Source organism: Triticum urartu, chromosome 4A, assembly GCF_056163025.1.
Source record: "Triticum urartu cultivar PI428250 chromosome 4A, HENAU_Tu73, whole genome shotgun sequence".
Taxonomy (NCBI): domain Eukaryota; kingdom Viridiplantae; phylum Streptophyta; class Magnoliopsida; order Poales; family Poaceae; genus Triticum; species Triticum urartu.
Genome location: NC_141876.1, coordinates 214,850,489 through 214,870,766, shown reverse-complemented (window position 1 = coordinate 214,870,766; position 20,278 = coordinate 214,850,489). Strand labels below are relative to the sequence as shown.

The 20,278-nt window shown below is 45.2% G+C and overlaps 2 long non-coding RNA genes across 2 annotated transcripts; both read right to left on the bottom strand.

The window, feature by feature from the left end:
* Positions 1-6,097: 6,097 nt before the first annotated feature.
* Positions 6,098-12,329, bottom strand: LOC147975414 (uncharacterized). The gene is made up of 3 exons (XR_015600762.1): positions 7,559-12,329; positions 7,325-7,468; positions 6,098-6,545 (listed from the first exon to the last, which is right to left on the bottom strand). It is a non-coding gene; the product is annotated as an uncharacterized LOC147975414 (long non-coding RNA).
* Positions 12,330-16,045: 3,716 nt separating this feature from the next.
* Positions 16,046-18,377, bottom strand: LOC147975413 (uncharacterized). The gene is made up of 2 exons (XR_015600761.1): positions 17,325-18,377; positions 16,046-16,551 (listed from the first exon to the last, which is right to left on the bottom strand). It is a non-coding gene; the product is annotated as an uncharacterized LOC147975413 (long non-coding RNA).
* Between the last annotated feature and the right edge of the window lie 1,901 nt (positions 18,378-20,278).

The window sequence follows — 20,278 nt, the reverse complement described above, 5'->3', positions numbered from 1 at the left end:
TCAACCGGCGGCAGCGACTTCCATAGACAAAGATTGTAGTAGCCCCAAAACCAATACAAAGTTGGGGGGTCCGGCGAAACCTCGTCAGGCGATGCGTAGGGGTACTCGCCGTTGCTAATCGAGTGAGCGTCCTCGGGGGGTGCCGACTCCTTGTCGGCGCGTGGGCAAATCGGCAACGCCATGGCAGCGATTTGAGAGAGAGAGAGCGAGCGAGGGGAGGATATAGATGAGAATGCAGGCAGGACGATGTGAGCAAGGTAGTATTTATTGGCGGCCGGAATCTAGATCGACGGGGATAGTACACACTCGGGTCGCTGGAATTTACATGTAGTTTGAATTACACACAATTCCCACGGCAAAATCCGTGTGTGAACATAATAGCCAAAATCCGTGTGTGAACATAATAGCTGACGGTTTCCAGTGTAGAACCGTGGGTTGATAAATGAACCCCGCCTGTAACACCCACGATGCGGCTATATCTCCCACGTGTCGGGGCACGACTTAGAGGCATAACCACATGGTAGGCATGTCGCAAGAGGGGTAGTCTTCACACATCCCATGTACTTAATAAGAAAGGGATAAGGAGTTGGCTTACAATCGCCACTTCACACGATCCAAGAATACAATCAAGGTCCGACCACGGAACCAAAATAAAGAAAGACCACCCCAAATGCTAGATCCCTGATCGCGCCAACTGGGCTCCACTACTGATCTAAAAGGAAACGAAACAAAACAACAATCAAGGACTTCATGAAGCTCCTATCTGAGCTGGGTTGCGTCACCTGCACTGGTATCATCGGCACCCGCAACTGTTTGGAAGTATCTGTGAGCCACGAGGACTCGGCAATCTCACACCCGCGAGATCAAGACTATTTAAGCTTATGGGTAGGAAAGGGTAGGAGGTGGAGCTGCAGCAAGCACTAAGCATATATGGTGGCTAACATACACAAATAAGAGCGATAAGAGAAGCAATGCAACGGTCGAGAAGCTAATAGTGATCAAGAAGTGATCCTGAAGCTACTTACGTTCAAACATAACACGAGACCGTGTTCACTTCCCGGACTCCGCCGAGAAGAGACCACCACGGCTACACACGCGGTTGATGCATTTTAATTAAGTTAAGTGTCAAGTTCTCTACAACCGGATATTAACAAATTCCCATCTGCCCATAACCGCGGGCACGGCTTTTGAAAGTTCAAACCCTGCAGGGGTGTCCCAACTTAGCCCATCACAAGCTCTCACAGTCAATGAAGGATATTCCTTCTTCCGAGAAGACCCGATCAGGCTCGGAATCCCGATTACAAGACATTTCGACAATGGTAAAACAAGTCCAGCAAAGCCGCCCGATGTGCCGACATCTCGATAGGAGCTGCACATATCTCATTCTCAGGGCAACACCGGATCAGCAATCCGTACAACTAAAACCAGCCCTCAAGTTTCCCCGAGGTGGCGCTGCAAGGGGATCTAGTTCGGACCAACACATGGACAAGCACTGTCAAGGGGTTAAAATAAAGATGACCCTTGAGTCTGTAGAACCCAAGGGAAAGTGATAGGTTTTAGGCAAATGTAAAACCATGGTTGGGCCTTGCTGGAGGAGTTTTATTCAAAGCGAACTGTCAAGGAGTTCCCATAACACCCAACCGCGTAAGGGACGCAAAATCAAGGAACATAGCACCGGTATGACTAGGGCGGCAAGAGTGGAACAAAACACTAGGCATAAGGCCCAGCCTTCCACCCTTAACCAAGTATATATATGCATTAATTAAATAAGATATATAGTGATATCCCAACATATCCAACTTCCAACATGGAAAAAACTTCATCTTCACCTGCAACTAGCAACGCTATAAGAGGGCCTGAGCAAACCGGTAACATAGCCAAACAACGGTTTGCTAGGAAAGGTGGGTTAGAGGCTTGACATGGCAATATGGGAGGCATGATATAACAAGTGGTAGGTATTGTGGCATAGCAATAGAGCGAACAACTCGGAAGCAAAGATAGAAGTGATTTCGAGGGTATGGTCATCTTGCCTGAGATCCTGCAAGGAAGAAGAACGAGTCCATGAAGAAGACAAACGGACGTAGTCGAACGAATCCTTACAAACGCAATGTTATAGGAACTAACCCGAAGAAGCAACACCGGAAAGAAGCAAAAAACATAGTAAACAACCATCACATAAGCATGGCATGATGCACAACCAAGTATGATGCATGTCGGGTTTAATGAGGCATCACATGGCAAAATGCACAAACAATCCTACAAATTAAGTGGAGCTCAATATGCAACTCCATTGCATATCGACGAAACACCACGTCAATTATTTAGTTCCTCTTGTTTATGTACCTAACAATGTTAAATATTATTAAGCATGGCAAGAGGTGAAGCATAAACAAACTAACTATCTAAGCAATTTAAATGGTGCCCGATACAACAAACAACAAATCCGGGAAATCCCCACATGCATTAGCAATTTAGTGCAACAACAATTTTTAAACATTCTTGATGTTTTTATCATGATGCGGATGACATGTGCAAGTTTTATGCAATTTTTATTAAAAGTTGACATGAGCAATATTATGAAACATTTTTCATCGTGACGGACTCGAAAGGGGTGCCACGACAATGAATCCGAAAATGATGCCACGGCAACATCACGGTTCTCGTATCTCATGGAGATACCGGTGCAAAAGGAAAAGTGACGGGAGTGTGTCATCCAAGGATGGTGGGGTGATCCCGGATATCGGGTTCCCACGGATCGATGGCGTGGCAACGAGGAGGAACAACTAACGTTCACGGGCGAATACAACATACAAACATGCATCTCATACAACTCATGCTTCGTTTACCCGGCCAGGACACTCGGGCCGGCCTTTTTAAGACGCGACCCCGGGACCCCGACAGCCCAAGCGCCCCGTGCCCCCTCACAAACCCTAGCCCGAGCCGCCGCCGCTACTCGCCGCCCCGCCGACGCCGCCCGCGAGCTGCCCCGTCGGAGCCTGCCGCCGCCTCGCCCCCTCCTCGGAATCCCGCCAGACTCGAGGTAGCCGCCACCGGTTATTCTTTTAAAACCGTTTTAACAAAAGATTTTCACCATTTAGCCGCAGAAAGCGAACGTTTGTTCGTTAGCCTGTTCGTTAGTTTTTCTTTTTCTTGGATTTTTCGCGATTATTTTCGATCGTGATTTTTGATCCGATTTTCGTTTTAGATTATCTTTTTGCTCGTTTATCAGAATCAGGCGATTCAAGCGCCTAGAGTTTCGTCTCGAAGCCCTCTTTCTGTTTAATCAACTTAAACAAGTTTTTGCTAATGTAAAATTTGACTTCAGTCCAGATTAGTAATCGAAGCTTGTTTCTTTCACAGTTTGAGTTTCGTTGTTTTGTTTGATTTGATTCTTTTTGCAAACCGGAGTTCTTAAGTTGAACTTTCTGGTTAGATCTTCTTATTTGAGTTTTACCCATGCATCTTTGCTTGATTTCTTGTTGTATGCTTGTTTGATTGCGATATTGTACCTAGAGTGCGAAGCGTGCTATTACTAGTCTCTAGGTTTCACGGATCATCAGCAAGGCGAGTAACACTTTGATCATACCTATTTACTACCCAGTTTTATTGCATTATATCAATCCTCAAACAATTGCTTGGTTAGGATCTGATTTAAATTGTGGGTTTGGGAAGTAGATGAGGTAGTACCTATTCACCTATTTATTGTCAAACCTATGGGAGTTACTTCTACGTTGCTTATATTGCTATGCTATGCTCGTAGACGTGGTTTGGGTTTGAGTGTATTCATGATAGATGTGAGTATTGTTAATTAATGGTTAACTTAAGGTGGCAACTTTAATACACATCTGGGTGGATTGAGGCATCTGGGGAACCCAGTGTTGCCTGTATTTTTGGAAATCCCGGGGTACCGTGTGATTCTCCTATGGACTGCCACCCAGGCTCAAAGGGATCATAAGATTATTCATGCTAGAAACTTCCGTGTGCAGCCACATGCCATTATGGGCTCTGGCATAGTTGAGTAACTTGTGGGAAACCTTTCCATGACGGGCTAGCAGATGTAGGGGATTATAGGTGTACATGCCTATCTAGCGGTTAAAGGGACCTCTTTTGAAAGTCCGTGTCTCGGTCATCCGTTTCTCAAACACCATGTAGTGTGAGAAATCAAACGAAGGAGATCGAGTCTTGTGGGGAAAAGTGCGCAAACCTCTGCAGAGTGTACAAACTAATCATGGTTAGCCATGTCCTCGGTTATGGACATCTTGATTATCTAGTTCTTGGATTATCATGTGGATCTCATCACTCTTAATATAAATTGATTGGTTTTTAATGATGATGCCTAATTGGGATTGAGTTGGGTGAACCTTCTCAATGTTTAACAACCACCATGATAGTTAAATAAATCTAATCCTTTGTTGTGGGGAAAAATTGGCTTTTCGCAAAACATAATAACCATATAGCCTCCACCAGCCAAGTATGCATGTAGTGATAGCCTTATTCTGTTCATTACTCTCTTGTGTTACATTGCCAGCATATTCCATGTGCTGACCCATTTTCGGGCTGCAATGTTCATGTTGCAGAATTTTCAGACGAAGAGTAAGCTGCCTTAGGTCGTGGTCTTTCACTCAGTGATGTCGTCGGAGTTGATGGACTCACTTTATCTTCCAAGCCTTCCGCTTTTATCATATTATATGGCCTTAAGCCATATTTATTGTAATAAGTTCTCTTTTGAGACATTCGATGTAATAAGTGTGTGATTGCTACTCTGTTATAAATCCTCAAGTACTGTGCATGTCAGCATTACCGATCCAGGGATGACACTGATGCACACAGATCAGACAGTTTGAGGTCTGGTCGCTACAGTGAGACCAATATGTTTGAAAATTCCTTCTAATTTACTACCCATGGAATTAACTCGCACAGAAGTACACATATATGATTTTTCAAACCGTTTTGGTTAGGCGTTGCATGTAGATGTATTTCAAATTTGAAATACAGTCATTAAATGGCTAGAAAATCACTTAAATGTCTTCAAAAGGTCAAATGACTCCTAGAATTTTCAAAAATTTCACATTACAGTTGTAGTAGTGCATGTTAGACGTCGGAAAAAAGTTGGACGCCGTAAGAGGAAGCTATATCCCGTTCGTCATCAAAAATGCATTGTTCCCTCTCGGAACCACGAACCTTCTAGTGAGTTGCTCCGGTTTGTGAGGGGTGTGTGTCCAAACCTTCGTCAAACATGCAAATTTCTTTACCACATCATCTTGGTGGCATAACATTACATCAACCAAGGTTTCATGTTTTTCTGATCATTTTTTTATTTTTTGGAATTAAAATGCCATGTCACTCCATGCATACGACGGCATGTGTCCATGTTTTGCGACCAATATGTTTGAAAATTCCTTCTAATTTACTGCACATGGAATTAACTCGCACACAAGTACATAGATATGATTTTTCAAACCGTTTTGGTTAGGCCACTCGTGCGCGTGGGTCCTAAACAAACGGTTTTTAATCCCTTTCCGCAACGGCATTTGGAACCGTCACCAAGTGAGTGTGTGCGATAGGGTGTCCTTCTGGAACCCAGAATACGTCGGGGATAGGCCCTCCTGGAACCCAGGCTGGGGCCGTGTGTGATCGGGCGAGGCATCAAAACCCAATCATTTTCGTAGGTATGTACATCCCACAAGGTAATCCGAGAAAATCATTTCCGTAGGTATGTATATCCCACACGGTGAATCCCAGAAAAAGATTTTCGTTCATACGTATATCACACACAGTCAATCCAAGGAATACATTTTCGTTCTTATGTACATCCCACACAGTTAATCCTAGGAACACGTTTCCGTTCGGACCTACATCCCACATAGTTTTATGTGTAGTCTTGTGTGTGAAAGGTGTAACTATCACACACGGTTTGCCATGGTTAACTGTTTGCTTTTATCAAATATATCACACACAATTTGATGAAGAAAACTGTGTGGCATTGGGCTATCCATCGCAAGCGCTTTTTCTGCTAGAAGCGTTTGCAAATGTCCATGACACATTTAGCAGTTTTATCTGTTTACAATTAATAATTCCAGTATTACGCAGATTCACATTTCATATCAAACAGTTGTTTCCCAATTTAATATCAGGCACATAAATATATTATAACATCACAGTACAGTAGCTGCATGAAAATAGTACAGTACAACATATAGCTAGTTCAACTTCATAAGAACAATATATTCATTTCCTTGATCGAGATCATCCCGGCTCGTCTTATCCACCTCTGCATTCAGTTTAGTAAGAACCCGTTTTGCATGGGCCAACTGGGAAAGTGCCTCCTCCATGTTAGCAAAGTCTGATTAAAAAATTCTGAGCTCGTTCTCCACCTTCAACTTTTTATCCCGCATCTTGAAATATGCTTCAGCGTTGACAACACTTTCCCTAAGCCTACGTGTGTTCTCTTCCTCATACATGCTCCAGACCATCGCTAGGCACATCTTCAAAGACTGTGGCCACTATTGATCAACCCACTGCAAGTAAGAACACTTCCATTCATCCTATAATATTTAAAACTAGATCAGTAACAATTGTAGGGGAAGTTGGTTTATAGCAACATAGAAAATCACCAATGCTTATTTTAAAAAACTGAAGAAACATGTTAATTAAGACATATCTTCTCAAAAAAATCAATGTGCAAATGAAATAATTGGTACTGAGACAACAACCAAATTCTGGAACATCAGAAGCTACAATTAACTACAACAATGCTACAAGTTCTTACTCATGTACAATAAATAACAAATTGAACATTTTATGAGGAAGGTAAATATAACTGCAACAGCATAGGGACATTATTTGGATGACAGCAAATTGATACTAACAGGTGTGTACATGCACAAATTTAGTAACATAGAACTAATAGCACTAAGACCGTCCACTATGTATGCCAAAACTGGGGTAAAGACAATTGTTGCTACATCTTGCACCGCTGCCCTGCACTGTCGAGCCGATGCATCAAAAAAAAATCAGGGACTCAGACTACGGAGCACGTAGTTGCTCGGATGCCCAGTTCCTTCGTGCCATAAATATTTATTATTTTACTGCTTGGCTGCTCGGATGTGTGGACCAAACTTGGTTGCACAAACTGTTGAAGCGGTGCCAAATAATTTTTCTAATGGAACCGCTGATGAGATGGCAACAATTTAAGATACTAGGTACAAACTGTGACACTATCTTAGGATGCGTTTGGTTGAAGGTGTGGTATGGATGGGTTGGACCGTGACACTGTCTCAATCGCATCTAACAAATGATTTGTAACAACGAAAGAGGGTCCAACCTTCTCTACACATGCCAGAAACTTCCTCCCACTGTCCACAGAATGAAATGCAACTAGCTTCACGCATGGAGATTAATGGTCACAATGAGCAGATAGATCTTCAACCACCCCGGTACATTCGTTGCCACTGATGGTCTTAGGGACCTACAAGAGGAAGAAATGACTCAAATCAACTGCTCGGTAAAAATCCTTCATTCCAAGTCATAGCCCGAGAGAGAGAGAAGAGAGGCATACCCGGGTGGTGAAGGAGTAGTCGCCGGAGGAGGAACCGCTGGAGAGGTCTTTGAAGAAGACCATGGCGACACCGGCGGTAGGATGCGAGATGACGAGAGCGAGGAAGCGGCTATAGTTTAGCAAGGAAGGAAGAAGGAAACAGGGGAAATGTGACTTGTGGTCGGGGAGAAAAGGTGGTGGGGAAGGGGGAAGGGGGCGGGGGGCGGGGGTAGATATTTTGGCGGTAGGCTAAAATTTTGGAAATGTGGAGGGAAACTTTGCGCGTGGTGCCGCCGGACCATTCACTTTGAAAGACTGTGTGCATCGCAAATGATTCTTCTACTTTACGTGCATGGGATGAGTTTGATAATGCAAATTTTGGTGGAAATTTTCCCGGGTATGTCATTGCATAATTTAACATCGCTTGCTAATCCGGGCATACAAAAGAGCGTACAGCAGACAGACCACACTTACTGAATCGAGCAATTTTAGTAATTAAACAGAGCCAGTTGACCTAAATATTGCTCTAACAAAATACTAGCAATAAAAACAAAAGCCTAACTACGCATAATTTTAACAAATCCACCACCGCGCCAGCCTATGCATTGCCGGCGTGAGATACTTGTCCTGGCGACATGCCGCCGTAGCTAGACTCCACGTCCCCCTGCTGAAGTCGACCGCGTCCTCGTCCTCGTCCTCCGCGCCGCCCTCGAGGTTGTACTCGTAGTAGTGGCTGTGCCAGAGCTCACGTTGGTACTCCACCGCCGATTCCTCGATGGACAAACTCTTCTCTACCTTGACCTCGACCACGCGCAACTCCTCCTCCCGGTGCTCCTTGATCTCCGCCCCGTCCTGCATCTCCAGCTCCCCCTCGGCGACCTCATCAGGAAGCAGGTGATCCATGGCCAACGCCACCTTTTCAAACATGGGTTACATGCTGTAGTCCGAGGTGGCCTGGAATATCTTGGCGTGTGCATCCTCGATCTTGGCATGGATGGCCTCAACCCGAGTCGGGGAGACGCGGTGTTTGCAGCCGCCGTCGCAGCAGCAGCTTCAGCCGTCTCGGCTGCTGCAGCTTCCCTGTTGATGTCACAGATGCCCTCTCGATGGAAGTGGCCGCGCTCAATGCGGATGCAGGGGCACTCTCGGTGCAGGCGGCGGTGCTCTGGGGGGATGTGGCCATCGTACGGGCCTTCATGAAGTGTTTCCATGGCGTCATCTTTGCAATAAGGGGGTGCGGGAATGGGGGTCGGGATTCGTGGATTCGGTGGTTGCCGACACTGGAGCAGACGAGCCGGCGAAGCTTAAGGAGGGAGACTTAAATAGATCCAGATATTTTCATCACAAACGGTTCCTCGAAAACAACTATGTGTGATGTTGTAGACATTTTTTATTAGCTGTGAATGGCGAATTTGGAGTATAGTGGCAATGGATGGTGTTTTAAATGTATGAGAAATTTTGTAGTACTAATACAACTGTCATGCCAAATTTTGGAAAATTTCAGGGGTCATTTGACGTTTTAAGACATTTAAGTGATTTTCTAGCCATTTAATGACCATAATTGAAATTTGAACTACATGTACATGCAATAGCTAACCATAATGGTTTGAAAACTCATATTTTGTGTACTTGTGTGCGATTTAATTACATGTGTACATGTGCAATTTAATTCCAAAAATTTAAAAAATAAATCAGAAACACATGAAACCTTGGTTGATGTAATTTCATGCCACCCAGATGATGTGGAAAAAAATTGGGCATGTTTGACGAAAGTTTGGACACACACCCCTCACAAACCGGAGCAACTCACTAGAAGGCTCGTGGTTCCGTGAGGGAATAATGCATGTTTGATGACGAACGGGAGAGAGCTTCCTCTTACCACCTTCGAATTTTTTTTGTATGTTTAACATGCACTACTACAACTCTAATGTGAAATTTTGGAAAATTCTAGGGGTCATTTGACATTTTAAAGATATTTAAGTGATTTTCTAGCCATTTCATTCAAATTTGTACTACATCTACATGCAACGCCTAACCATGATGGTTTGACAAATCTTATTTGTGTACTGGTGTGCGAGTTAATTCCATGTGCAGTAAATTAGAAGTTATTTTGAAACATATTTGTCTCATGACATGGACGCATGCATATGTATGCATGGAGTGACATGGCATTTTAATTACAAAATAAAAAAATATCAATAACACATGAAACCTCAGTTGATGTAATGTCATGCCACCAAGATGGTGTGGTAAAAAAATTGGCATGTTTGACGAAAGTTTGGACACACACCCCTCACAAACCGGAGCAACTCACTAGAAGGCTCGTGGTTCCGAGAGGGAACAATGCATGTTTGATGACGAATGGGAGATAGCTTCCTCTTACGGCCTTCAATTTTTTTCTACGTCTAACGTGCACTACTCCAACTATAATGTGAAATTTTTGAAAATTCTAGGGGTCATTTGACCTTTTAAAAAATTTAAGTGATTTTCTAGCCATTTAATGACCGTAATTCAAAATTGAACTACATCTACATGCAACGCCTAACCAAAACAGTTTGAAAAATCATATCTGTGTACTTGTGTGCAAGTTAATTCTATGTGCAGTAAATTAGAAGGAATTTTCAAACATATAGGTCTCACAACATGGACACATGCATAAGTATGCATGGAGTGACATGGCATTTTAATTCCAAAAAATTAAAAAAATGATCAGAAAAACATGAAACCTTGGTTGATTTAATGTCATGCCACCAAGATGATGTGGTAAAAAATTGGCCTGTTTGACGAAAGTTTGGACACACACCCCTCACAAACCGGAGCAACTCACTAGAAGGTTCGTGTTTCCGAGAGGGAACAATACATGTTTGATCACGAACGGGAGATAGCTTCCTCTTACGACCTTCAATTTTTTCTACATCTAACGTGCACCAATACAACTGTCATGTGAAATTTTTGAAAATTTAAGGGGTCATTTGGACTTTTAAAGAACTTTAAGTGATTTTCTAACCATGTAATGACCGTAATTCAAATTTGAATTACATCTACATGCAATGCCTAACCATAACAGTTTGAAAAATCAAATTTATTGTACTTGTTTGCGAGTTAATTCCATGTACAGTAAATTAGAAGGAATTTTCAAACATATTGGTCTCAAGGCATGGGCACACAAGCATGGAGTAGCATGGCATTTTAATTCCAAAAAATTAAAAAATGATTAGAAAAACATGAAACCTTGATGATTTAATGTCATGCCACCAAGATGATGTGGTAAAAAAACTTGGCCTGTTTGACGAAAGTTTGGACACAAAACCCTCACATACCGGAGCAACTCACTAGAAGGTTCGTGGTTTCGAGAGGGAACAATGCATGTTCGATGACGAACGGGAGATAGCTTCCTCTTACGGCCTTCAAATTTTTTTCTACGTTTAACATGCACTAATCAAACTATCTTGTGAAAATTTGGAAAATTTCAATGGTCATTTGACCTTTTAAAGACATTTATGTGATTTTCTAACTATTTAATGACCGTAATTCAAATTTGAACTACATCTACATGCAATGCCTACCATAACGGTTTGAAAAATCATATTATTGTGTGCTTGTGTGCGAGTCAAAAAATCATCAGATGATGTAAATAGCTGGTGTTCAAAAAAATGTAAATATCTGGAAGACAACTGCCCCCCACACGATTGGCAGTCTATCTCGCGGGTCGAGGTTTGGTAGGTGAATTGGGGGTTCATTAATCAGACACAGTTCTGCATTGGAAACCGTCAGTTATTATGTTCACACACAGATTTTGGCTATTATGTTCACACACGGATTTTTCTGCGGGAATCGTGTGTAATTCAAACTACAGTACTCATAAATTCAGGCGACAGGCATGTGTACTGTCCCCGTCGGTATATATTCCGTCCGCCAATAAATACTACCTTGCTCATGTCGTGCCGCCTGCATTCTCATCTACATCCTGCCCTCGCTCGCCCTCTTTCTCTCTATCTCTCTCTCTCTCAAATCTCTGCCGTGGAGCCGCCGGTCTGCCCATGCAGCGACGAGGAGTCACCGCCCTAGAGGACGCTCACTCAATTAGCAGCGACAAGGACCCCTACACACCGCCTGACGAGGTTGCGCCGGGCCCCCAACTTTGGACTGGTTTTGGGGCCAGTGCAATCTTTGTCTGTGGAAGTCGCTGCCGCTGGCTGACAAAGTCAGGCAAGTGGCATTCAAGAAGGAGATGGCGGAGGAGGAAACCAGATACCAGGCGGCCTGTGAAGCCCGTGATGCCGCCTAGAAAAAGGAGGCGGTGGAGCTTTGCGGCCGGGCGGGTCGTTGTAACACCCCGGATGTAACTTACCATATTTGTATTGGAACTCTTGCCATTTTCGGCTCTAAGTTATGAGATTCGTGGTTGGGTTCTTGTCTTTGTTTTGCTTTTTGTCCATGTCATGCATCTCATATCATGTCATCATGTGCATCGCATTTGCATACGTGTTCGTCTCATGCATCCGAGCATTTTCCCCGTTGTCCGTTTTGCAATCCGGCACTTCTACGTCCTCCGGCGCCGCCTTTTGCCTCTTTTCATGAGCGGGTGTTAAACTTCCACGGAATGGACCGAGATTTGACAAGCGTCCTTGGTACACCACCGGTAGACCGCCTATCAAGTTTCGTGCCATTTGGAGTCCGTTTGATACTCCAACGGTCAATCGAGGAACCGTAAAGGCCTCGTGTGTGTTGCAGCCCAACCCCCTTCCAAAGTGGCCCAAAACCCATCCAAACCTCCTCCATCCTCTCGGCCGTTCGAATGGCCGAAAGCCGCACCTCATTTGGACTCTTCTAGCTCCCTCTAACAATAAATATGTGCCCCTCCCGGATTTTCGCGCAGTCTAACCCTAGCCCCGCTCCCTCTCCGCCGCCGGACACGCCCGGACGGCGCTAGACGCGTCCGCCGCTGCGCCCCAGCCACTCCGGAGCCGCCACGTGGCACCCAGCGAGCCCCCCCGCGCCGCCTGCCCGCTTGGCCCATGTGGAGCCCCCGCGGCCCGCACCGCGCCCTACGCCGCCTTTGCGCCTCGCCGCCTCCACCCGTCGGCAGCCTCTGCCCGCCTTCGCGCCGCCCGCCGCCGCCTTCGCCCTTCGCCGGTGAAGCTCGCCGGCGACCGCACCGCCACCGCGCCCAACGACCTCCGCCGTGCTCCTCGCCAACCTCGCCGGACTGCGCCGCTGTCCCGCCGTCCCCGACTACTCCGGCAAGCCCTCCAACTTCGGCGAGCCCCTACTCCAGCTCCGGCCGCCGTCCCCGTCATCTAAAGTGAGCTCCAGGGCTCCTCGAAGTCCGCATGCCAGATCCAGATCCGTTCAAACCCTAGGTTGACCCCGTGTTTTCCCCACGTCCCTAACATTTTCTAGCCCTGTTCTTTGCATCATAACTCCGCATCTGTAGCTCCGTTTTGTGCGTGCCATATATCAAAATGTTCACCTGGATGTGCTCTTCATTTTGTTCCATTGGGACGTGCTTTTTTGAGTCCATCTTGATGCCCAAATTGTTGATGCAAGAGTGCTATAAAATGTTAGTTCCTGATTCTTATCAGATTATGAGCATTTGTCATGTTTGCCATGATTATTGTGTGCTGCATATGGTCATGAGTTCTACATGTGTTTTGGGCTATGCCATGCCATGTTTAAAGGGGTGTATGCCATGTATTTTTGTGATCAATGTGGTGACTAGCACATGCATGCAAAGTAGCTCTCATGATATTCCTAATTTCAGAGACTTAGAATTTCACCAAGTCATTTCCCTGCTGTTATTTTAATGCCATGTACTCATGTTGCTACAGAAAGATCCATGCTTATTTTGAGTATGTTCAGTATGGATGATTTTGACATATTGTCATGTTCTATCCATCCGTGCCCCTGTTTGCATTTATGGAGTGCCCTAGCATGACTCAATCTTGCTCTACTTTTGCTATAAAATATTTCTGGCAGACTGTTTACATGTTAATCAATTTTGGCATCGATGTTGTAGTTGATCCATGCATTCTATGAGCTTGTTCTTGATTTGTTAGCTTAATAATAATGTCTTCTTGCTGGTTGTATGCATAGTTTGTCATGCAATGCCCTTTGATGAGTGAATCGAGCTCGCAAAGAGGCCTTCATAATTCTGTTTATACCAGGTCCAGTTTTCTGCTAAGTCTGAATCTGTTAACGAAACTTGCTATGTTTACAAGGGTGCCATCATATCTTCTGATCCTTTTTGGCTTATGGTCAGTAAGGGACTTTTGTTATATGCTTTGAGTAGATTCATGCCATTCCTTGTTTTTCCATGATATGTTCCTGTGGCATGTTCTTATCTTGCTCTAAACATTGCTTCCTGATGTTAATTCCTGACATGTTAGTATATTCCATGCTTGTTTGAACCTGCTATTGTGTGATTTAGCCGTAGCTCAGTGTTCATCTTTTGTCAAGCATCTTGAGTAGATCACTTCCATGTACTTTGTTTCTATGTTGGAGTGCAGTAGCTTAGTTTCTTGTTGCATTCTAGATGGCATCGTGTTGTTAATCGCAGAATTGTGCCATTCTTGTTTTGCTTGCCATTTACAAACCGTGCATCCGATTCCGGTGATCTTTATATCGATTTCGACCGAAATCAACTCATATTTCCAGAGGCACTCTTGGTTTCCCAAGTTGAGGCTGGTTCAATCTTTTCCTTCCGGAGCACGCATATGCATTGCATGTCACATCCCGCATAACATGACATGTTTTGCATCATGTTGCTTGCGCATTGCACCGTGATTGATTGTTGGTCCTTTGCTTGTGTTCTTGCCTTGGGTAGAGCCGGGAGACGAGTACGTGATCGAGGAACCCATTGAGTACGCTTACGAGGATCAAGCTTACGTCAACTCGGAGAACTTTGCAGGCAAGATGACCATACCCTCGAAATCACTTCTATCTTTGCTTGCTAGTTTCTCGCTCTTTTGCTATGCTGCAATACCTACCACTTGCTATATCATGCCTCCCATATTGCCATGTCAAACCTCTAACCCACCTTGTCCTAGCAAACCGTTGTTGGCTATGTTACCGCTTTGCTCAGCCCCTCTTATAGCGTTGCTAGTTGCTAGTAAAGATGGAGTTTGTTCCTTGTTGGAACATGTTTATTGTTGGGATATCATTATCATATCTTGTTTACTTCAATGCAACCATATACTTGGTAAAGGGTGGAAGGCTCGGCCTTATGCCTGGTGTTTTGTTCCACTCTTGCTGCCATAGTTTCCGTCATACCGGTGTTATGTTGCTTGATTTTTGCGTTCCTTACGCGGTTGGGTTATAATGGGAACCCCTTGACAGTTCACCTTGAATAAAATTCCTCTAGCAAGGCGCAACCTTGGTTTTACTATTTTCCACCTAAGCCTTTTTTCCTTTGGGTTCCGCGGACTCAAGGGTCATCTTTATTTTCAACCCCCGGGCCAGTGCTCCTCTGAGTGTTGGTCCAAAACAGAGCCACTTGCAGCGCCACCTCGGGGAAACTTGAGGGTTGGTTTTAGTTGTACGTAGTGTTCATCTGGTGTGCCCTGAGAACAAGATATGTGCAGCTCCTATCAGGATTTGTCGACACATTCGGGCGGCTTTGCTGGTCTTCTTTTACCATTGTCGAAATGTCTTGTAACCGGGATTCTGAGTCTGATCGGGTCGTCCTGGGAGAAGGAATATCCTTCGTTGACCATGAGAGCTTGTGATGGGCTAAGTTGGGACACCCCTATAGGGTTTTGAACTTTCGAAAGTTGTGCTCGCAGTTATGGGCAGATGGGAATTTGTTAATATCCGGTTGTGGAAAACCTGACACTTAAACTTAATTTAAAATGAATCAACACCGTGTGTATCCATGATGGTCTCTTTTCGGCGGAGTCCGGGAAGAGAACACGGTCTCGTGTTATACTTGTACGTAAGTAGTTTCAGGATCACCTCTTGATCACTTCTAGTTCACGACCGTGCTTTGCTTCTCTTCTCGCTCTCATTTGCGTAAGTTAGCTACCATATATGCTAGTGGTTGCTGCAGCTTCACCTCACTACCTTTTCCTACCCTTAAGCTTAAACAGTCTTGATCGCGAGGGTGTGAGATTGTTGAGTCCCCGTGACTCACAGATTACTTCCAAAACCAGATGCAGCTGTCGATGATACCAGTGCAGGGTACGCTACTGAACTCAAGTGGGAGTTCGACGAGGATTCAGGATGTTACTATGTTTCCTTTTTGGACGATCAGTAGTGGAGCCCAGTTGGGGCGATCGGGGATCTGTGCATTAGGGGTTGTCTTTCTTTATTTGGTTCCATAGTCGGACCTTGATTTGTATTCTGGATGATGTAATGCTATATTTATGTATTGTGTGAAGTGGCGATTGTAAGCCAACTCTTTATCGCCTCTCTTATTCAGTACATGGTAAAACCAAGGTTGGGCCTTGCTGGCGGAGTTTTATTCAAGGCAAACTGTCGAGGGGTTCCCATTATAACTCAACCGTGTAAGAAACGCAAAATCAAGGAACATAACACCGGTATGACGGAAACTAGGGCGGCAAGAGTAGAACAAAACACCAGGCATAAGGCCGAGCCTTCCACCCTTTACCAAGTATATAGATGCATTAATTTAAATAAGAGATATTGTGATATCCCAACATATAATCATGTTCCAACAAGGAACAAACTCCAATCTTCACCTGCAACTTGCAATGCTATAAGAGGGGCTGAGCAAAGCGGTAACATAGCCAACAACGGTTTGCTAGGACAAGGTGGGTTATAGGCTTGGCTTAGCAATATGGGAGGCATGATATAGCAAGTGGTGGGTATAGCAGCATAGGCATAGCAATAGAGCGAGCAATTAGCAAGCCAAGATAGAAGTGATTTCGAGGGTATGGTCATCTTGCCTGAGATCCCGCAAGGAAGAAGAACGAGTCCACGAAGAAGACAAACGGACGTAGTCGAATGGATCCTCACAAACGCGACGTTATCAGAACCAACCCGAAGAAGCAACACTGGAAAGAAGTAAAACACATAGTAAACAACTACCATATGAACATGGCATGATGCACAATCAAGTATGAGGCATGTCCGGTTTACTGAAGCATGGCATGGAAAAGTGCGCAAGCAATCCTACAAATTAAGTGGAGCTCAATATGCAACTGGTTGCATATTGACGGAACACCACTTCAATCATTTAGTTCGATCTCGCTTATGTACTCAACAATATTAAATGTTGCTTAACATGGCAAGGGGTGAAGCACAACAAAACTACCTATCTAGGCAAGTTTAAATGAGGCCGGATCAACAAATAACAAGTCCGGAAACTCCTCATGTGCAATATTTTAGGTTTGGTACTGTTCTTCCCTAAAGCATATTTTAGAGTTGTTAAGCATGCAATGTAAAACCACCATGTTAAACTAGGAATTTTTCTACCCCATTTACATATAAAGTTTGTTAGGTTTGGAGCTACGATTATTTAGTTATGAAATAAACCGTTTTAGCATAGCTATAGGCAAATTTAAACAAACAACATTTTTAACATTTATAACATAGATGAAAGTGGCATATTATTAAACTAGATGCAATTCTAAGCATTTTACATATAAAGTTTAATTAATTCTGATGCATGGTTATTTAATTATGAGCAATGCAAGAAAATGGCATACTTCTGTAATTATGCAATGCATTAGATATTAGGAAAAACGTCAGCAGGGAAAAAAATGTAGCCGGGCCGAATCTAGTCTACCGGGCTGCACAGGACAGTGAGCGCCGGGGGTGGCCTCACCTAGTGGGCTGATGCCCAGTTGGTAGGGAGGAGGCCGGGCAGGCCAGCCCACTTGCTGGATTGGGTCGAGGCAGACCCAGCGTGGTCAACGCGGTCGTGTGCTCGTGCCTGTACAGAAGAGACGTGGGGCGGGGTCGTCCTGCTCGAGCAGAGGTGAAGCAGAGCAGCTCCACAGGGGCGCAGCAGGCACGATGCAGAGCAGCAGATGAGCTCCGACAAGCGGGCAAGGCGGAGGGAGAAGGGCGGCGACGAGGACCACTCCGGCGAGGCAGGAACTTGGAGCGGGGTCACCGGAGGAGCGACAGAAGAGTTTCGGGACGGCAGCGGCGATGCTGCTCCTGCAGCTTGGACGGGCGACCTGTGGCAGTTCGCAGACTTGGAGCTTGGGGAGGATCCGGGCGGCGGCGGCTTGCAGCCAGGGAGGAAGGTGAGGCGGAGGAGCGGGAAACGACGCAGAAGAGGCCGATTCGGGGCGATGCAGTCAACGCGCGGGGCGGTTGCAGCGACTGCAACTGCCGCTCATTGCAAAGGAGAAGCGGCGCAGCGAGGGACATGCCGCGGTGGGTGTGACGGAGGCCTGGATGGAGGTCCGGCAGGGTGCGAGGGTGCAGAGGAAACCAGCGGTTTGGCGTCCACAGAGGCCCTGTGAGGAGGCAGCGACGACCCGGTGGTGGGCATCCATGGGGTCAGGGAAAAACCTGGGGCGGTGCCATGGCTCGATCTGTCGCAAACAGTGGAATAAAGATGAGGAACGAGGGGAACTAGAGGAAGGGAGGAAGGTGAGCAGGGCACGAGGAACTCATCTCTGGCACGGTGGCGGTGGCACTCGTTCTGGTTGGAGGAGGAGCTTGGGCGTCGGGGGCGAGCATGGGGATGGAGGAGGTTGTGGCTTGCTGGGGATTTGGGTGGCGCAGAAAAGACGGGAGGTGGTCGGCTGCGGTGGAATGGATCTGGGAGGGGTGTGGCTCTGGTTGGCCGGGCGATGGGATCGAGGGAAATTGAGTGAGGGGATCCCGAGAGGATTGGAAGTGGCGGCGGGCGACGGGACACCTCTCCTAGATTTTAGGGTTTGATCCGATTTGGGTAGGGGTTGGTGTATATATAGGGACAAAAAGATTAGGTTTGGACCCTCCGATCAAAATCGGACGGTATCGGATAAATAGGCTAGGGAGCCCAATGAGGAAAACGGAGACGTTTTGTAGATGTTTGGGGATGATCCGGACACAACGGTGGGGACAGTTCGGGTCGGGTTCGGGATAGCTTTCGGATGCGCGAGGGGGTCGACGCACCGTGCAAAGAGGGTTTGATGGACAAGGTCAAGTGTTTGGTTCGACTCCGAAGAAAAAGGAAAGCAACCTGGCAACCATTTCCGGAGACCGAAAACGTCGGACGTGAGACCGACTATATTGCCGGTATAGTTAACCGTTGGGGCATCAAACGGACTCCGAATGCGATGAAATTTGGCAGGCGACCTACTGACAACATAAAAACACCGCATGCCAACTTTCAACCCATCCGAGAACATTTTACGGCCACTTATAAAATAATATTTCGGACGTGCCTCGGGAGCGTGCAAGTGTGTCTGGGCTCAGAACGGACAACAGAAAGAACTGGGGGAACCCGGACGGATGCAAGTTTTGAAAACATGCAGATGCAATGCGGATGATGACATGGCAAGATGCAACACGCAAGCAAAATACAAGACAACAGCAGCAAATAACTAGAAGACAACTGGCGCAACGGTCTCGGGGCGTCACAACTCCACCACTACGAGAGGATCTCGTCCTGAGATCTAGGATGGCACCGGAGGGAAACGGAAGAGGAAGAGAACGGGTAAAACTAAGTTGCTTCTTTGACAAATGAGTGAAACCAAAGAACCTTGAGAGGTTGAAAAAATAGAAAGAAAAGAATACAATGAAGATGAACGAAGTGGAAAACACTCCATTAGGAAAGAGGAACAAAGAACATCACGAGAACCCTGTAGGTTGAAAGACATGAGAAAAGGGTTGCAATGAAGAAGAAGTACATGCAAGCACTCCAGTAGAAAAGGAGAAGTACAAGGAACGATAAGGATCAATTATGACAATGCTCCGGTTAACAAGATAGAGAAGGAATAAGAATGATATAATTTGGACGGCACTCCGACTGTAAATGGAAGGAATCGAACATGATCTTGACAAGATGAGGATACTTGATGAGATCAACAACACACTAACTACGGGATTATTGAAATAACGGCACAATGGGTGAAAGATTTCAGACAGCAGTCCAGTTGAAAAGTGAGGCAAAACTTGATAAGATGAGAGAACTTGAAAAGAGGGCACGATACTCCGGTTAAATGGACAAGCACGAAAAGAACATGATATTTGACAAAACAAGATGATGGGTCAATATAGCAACAATACAAAGCCTCCGGAAGAAATGAAAGAATGCAAAGAAGAGAACAGAGAAGAAAAACACCATGTTCTACCTCAAATGAATTTGAGAGAGCATCCTTAAAAATAAGGATTGAACGGATTTGTTGGGAAATCAACAACGAAAAGAACAGGCTTGTTGAGGGCTTATGGAAAACATCTCGAGAACTTTAGGTGAAAACCTGCCACAAACGAAAACAATTGCTTGCTTGAGAGCGACGGAGAGATGAAAACATCTTTCATCGCGAGAATAGGAGGAAACATGGATCATCAATAAACACCATAAATAGCAACATTCCTTAGGGAAGGTTTTAGGTGAAATATAACCCAAGATAACTCCAACGAAGAGGTTGATGGATTTAAAATACCTCATTCTTAACAACATGTGAATCATGAAACATGAACTCAAATTATCAAGAATGACATAATACCACCTCCAATAATACGGAAGAAAGAATTGCACTCTGGATTGCCAGATGAAGAATGCTTGAGCTCCTCTTGAAAGAATCTTGATGAACACTTCGAGAAGGAATTAAATCC